Here is a 4,941-nt window from a genome sequence, read left to right on the forward strand (position 1 = left end):
GTTGCCAAGGTTACAAATACCTATTGGTAATCACTGATATGTTTTCCAAATGGGTGGAAGCAAATCCAACAAGAAGAGAAGACACTAAAACAGTTGTGAAATGTTTGATAAAAGACCCGATACCTCGTTTTGGCGTACCGGTAGGGATCAATAGCGATCGAGGGCCTGCATTTGTAGCCAAGATAACTCAGAGTCTCGCTGCAATGTTAGGATTCCAGTGGAAATGGCATGTTCCCTACCATCCACAGAGCTCAGGTCAGGTGGAGAGAATGAACTCCACCATTAAAGAAAAGTTGACTAAGACCATGATGTCAACAGGTTTGAAATGGCCAGATGCTCTACCCCTTGTGTTGTTCGCGATTCGAAGCACACCAAACAGAACGATCGGGCTCGGCCCTCATGAGGTTTTGATGGGGATACCAGTGTCCACAGGGGTAAGTCTACCTTTGACACCTCACAAAACCACCCTGTTATGGACTGATGAGTACATGACTGAGTATGTGAAACAACTAACAGACATACTCAGGAGATTTCATTTGCAGGTATCTGACAGGCTCCCGAAACCTTCAGAGAAACCTATTCATCCTTTCCAATGTGGCGATTTTGTGTTAATAAAATCTCTGGAAAAAGAATCTCTTTCTCCTAGGTGGAAAGGTCTGTACCAAATGCTACTGGTCACATGGACGGCCCTAAAGGTTGAAGGCAAAGCAGAATGGATCCATGCATCCAGATGCCAGCTGGCCCCTTCAGAAAGGGAGACCGAGGCCCAAAGAGAGGGCTAAAAAGCCTTTTTCTTCTTCTCCTGCTGATCAGACTCTGCCAAGAGACGGAGCAACCTGACCCTGGGGCTCCAGGTCAGGAGACAGAGAGTGAGGAAACAGACACATCTCACAGTGAGTACGAGGGCTCTTGTATTCAATCCAGTGAGCTGGGTGCCACTCCGGCACCACAGGTGAAAACAAACGGTACCGAGATAACGGTCTCGGACCACAGAGAAGGTGTAAGATGCACCACGCACACACTCAACACCAGTTAAAAACACAAAAGACACAGAGAGAGACGAGGAGAACACACACTGATACAGAGACAGAAATGACTGTTAAACATGTTTTGGTCTCATCTCTTCATAGAGATAAGAGAGATGGGGGGAGGGTGATCTTTGACTGTCCTATTAACAGATGCAAAACGAATTGCTGTTTCCTAGCATCCCTTAATCATAACACAGGGGGTAGATGGACATGGAATATTGTTGATCCAAATCTAGTAGAACTGAGACATGCATCTGCAGAATCCACACGAGTGATTTACACTCCCAAACTTTCGATAGAGTTAGTACCTGATCTATGGTGCTTCACCAAATTGCAGCTGACCAGAAAACCAGATTGCACTGAATGGTCAGCAAGCTATCTAAGCTACCCTAGAATCCCACAAAGCTGCATGTTCTTCTCATCAGTTGACCTACTCAGGGGTACAGAACAGGAAACACATCCTACTGTAAGACCCAAACAAGTAGGACAAACAGCACCCAGGTTAGATAAAATCAATGCCACTGTTGAATTAATGTTAGACTACACACGAGAAAGAAATCTTAGTAACTGTTGGGTCTGTCAAAATATGCCAAAATCCATGCATTCTCCTATGTTCACCCCAATCCCTTTTTCTAAAGCTGATTATCGATTTTTAATTGGAATAATTTAGCTGCCAGAATGGAGGAGGAAGCTGATGATTGTAATTCACCTGCTTATCCTCTCGATAGATTTAAACATTCCAGGTACCTACACATGGCGGAGGAGACAGTGGAAGAGGTAAACAGACACTACCTGCCACCAGAGGTAAATCACACCATGTTACTACGCATAAATCATGTACAATCGTATGTTCAAATAGCATAGCAACTCTGAGTCAATAGGAGGACTCTGGACGCTTTGTTTCTCTCTAATTTGCAATTTAAGACAAACAGTGTGCAATAGCAAATGTGTTTTCAACTTTGGCATTATTTATTGCTCTGTATATATGTATATTCATTCTAGTGGAGTGTACATTTCTTGTATTTTTGTTTTGTTTTTGTTGTTGTTGTTGTTCTTCTTCTTCTTCTCATTGTTATTATTCTTATTATTATTTTCTGCATATTCTGAACTTTGAATCGGAGCAGCTGTAACGTAAGTAATTTCCCCTCGGGGATCAATAAAGTATTTCTGATTCTGATTCTAAACCGCTAACTTAAAAAAAGAGCATATGTTCACTGTAGTCTGGACTGCTCACATATGCCATCTGGTGGTTGTTGGTGTGCACTGCAGCTAATGTAAAACCAGCTGGATAAAATAAGTCCCCCCTCCTTTTCTGCCATGTAGTGGCACTTTAAACACAATAGCAATGGCGTCCTCTGAAAGGAGAAACATCTGTAGGGGTGAAACATAGCAATATAATATAGCAGACACATTAATCAAATGCAAGTTTAAAGACGTCATATTATGCAAATTTTCAGGTTCATACTTTTATTTGGGGGTCCTAGTATCAATCAATCAATCAATCAATTTATTATTTAAAGTGCAAAATCACCATGGTACATGGTCTCAATACACTTTACAATAAAATCAAGTACAATAATAACAGACAATAAAACAATATTAAAACACCACAGGAAAATGATAAAACAGTTAAAAATTAGTTTAAACCAAAATATTGAGTAAAGAGGTATGTTTTAAGACGGGACTTAAAAATTGCAGTGGATGTAACTTCTTTGATACCTAGTGGGAGGCCATTCCAAAGAAAAGGAGCACGGTGGGAGAAGGCCCTGCCACCAGCTGACTTTTTATTGATTGATGGGATGACAAGGAGGTTCGAACTAAGAGAACGAAGAGGACGTGGCGGAATGTAGGGAGAAAGTAGTTCAGTTAAATAAGATGGTGCAAGTCCATTTAATGCCTTATAAGTTAAGAGAAGAACTTTAAAATCGGCTCTAGCCTGAATGGGCAGCCAATGTAATGATGCCAGGACAGGAGTTATGTGACAGAACCTACTTGTTTTTGTTGAAGGCTCCTAGTAGTACAGATGGGGAGGCCAGAAAAAAGGACATTACAGTAATCTAAACGGGAAGACACAAGGGCATGGAGAACCACCTCGGCGCTACGCCAGGACAGAGCAGGGCGGATTTTGGCAATGTTACGCAGGTGAAAGAAAGCCGTCCTGGTGATTTCCTTGATGTGAGTCTGGAAAGTGAGGGTTGGATCAAAAATAACACCTAGGTTTCTAATGTGTGTGCTTTCAGAGATTGAACAACCATCAATATTAAGACAAAGACTCTCAGAGAAGTACTTGTAGTTATTAGGCTTAATCACCAGCAAATCAGTCTTAGCAGTATTAAGCATGAGAAAGTTTTGAGTCATCCAGATCTTGATTCGGCTTACACATGTTTCCAGATTTTGTATTTGAGAGGGTTCATTAGGCTGTAGTGGGATGTATAGCTGTGTGTCATCAGCATAGAAATGGAACTGTATACCATATTCGGCAATTATCCTACCCAGAGGGAGCATGTAAATACAAAACAGCAGAGGCCCCAGGACAGACCCCTGGGGCACACCAGCGGTAACCGTAGAGCATTCTGACAAAGAGTTATTGAAACTAACGCATTGGGTTCTACTAGATAAGTAGGACTGGAACCATGAGAGCGCCAGCCCGTGAATACCAACGTAATGCTCCAGTCGGTGTAGAAGCACACAATGATCTACGGTATCGAAGGCCGAACTTAAGTCAAGAATTAAAAGTAAGGAGGCTGATCCAGAGTCAGCAGTGACAAGTAGGTCATTAACTACTCTAGTTAGGGCAGTCTTAGTAGAGTGGCAGGAGCGGAAACCAGACTGAAAATTGTCAAAGAGATTATTGTCAGAAAGGTGGACAGTCAGTTGACCAGCAACAATTCTCTCAAGTATTTTAGATAAGAAAGGGAGAGTGGAGACAGGTCGATAATTGGCAAGAACCAGTGGATCGCTATTGGGTTTCTTGAGGAGTGGTTTAATGATAGCAGATTTATAAGTTAAGGGGACACACCCCTCAGAGAGGGAAGTGTTCAAGATGGCACGTATAGGGGCATTCAGAATAGGAAAGAGTTCCTTAAGGAGGTCAGAAGGGATGGGATCTAGTGAACACGTTGTTGGCTTTGAGGCGGCAACCATTGAGGCCAAGGCCTCAGCAGAAATGGGTTTAAACTGAGAGAGTGAACTCGTGGACCAGGACACAGAGCACTGGCTGGACATGGTGCTAGAGAGCTGCTGGCTAATGATATTGTTCCTTATTTGGGAGATTTTATCAGTGAAAAACTCTAGAAAATCATTAGCTGTGAAAGAAGAGCTCAGAACCGGTGAAGAGTGTGTAAGCCTGGCCACAGTATTAAACAGGACCCAATGATTGTTCTTATTTGTTTCGATCAAATTGGAGAAATAAGAAGATCTGGCAGCAGAAAGTGCATGTTTATAATGTTTAAAGCTAAGAGTCCAGGCGAGGCGTGAGGACTCTGATTTACAGGTGCGCCTGTCTGTGCGCCTGTCTGTCTTCAAGTTTACGACAAGCCCGTTTTAAAGAGCGAGTGAGGTCGGAGAACCAAGGTACAGATTTAGTTTGAGTGCCTCTACTAGTTCTAAGAGGCGCAAAGGACTCGTGCGATTCTGACAGTGCACTGTTTAGGCCATCTGTGAGGTTGTTGACAGACATAGACGTGTTGGAGAATGACTCAAGTTTATCGGGCAAATGATCAGCTAGAAGGGACTTAACATGGTTGTTAATGAAACGAAAAGAATGAGGGTTAGATTCAGAGCGAATAGTCTGTGCATGCGTGAGAAAGTTAAAAAAGACACAAGAGTGATCCGAGACCAGGACCTGAAGAATAGAAGGGAGGCCAGCAGTAATATCCTTTGTACAGACTAGATCCAAAGTATTACCGAGATT

General features: G+C 42.6%; 1 pseudogene; it reads right to left on the minus strand.

The window, feature by feature from the left end:
- Positions 1 to 2,664: 2,664 nt before the first annotated feature.
- LOC141018383 (uncharacterized) lies at positions 2,665 to 4,253 on the minus strand (annotated as a pseudogene).
- Between the last annotated feature and the right edge of the window lie 688 nt (positions 4,254 to 4,941).

This window comes from Pagrus major, chromosome 22 (genome assembly GCF_040436345.1).
Source record: "Pagrus major chromosome 22, Pma_NU_1.0".
Classification (NCBI taxonomy): domain Eukaryota; kingdom Metazoa; phylum Chordata; class Actinopteri; order Spariformes; family Sparidae; genus Pagrus; species Pagrus major.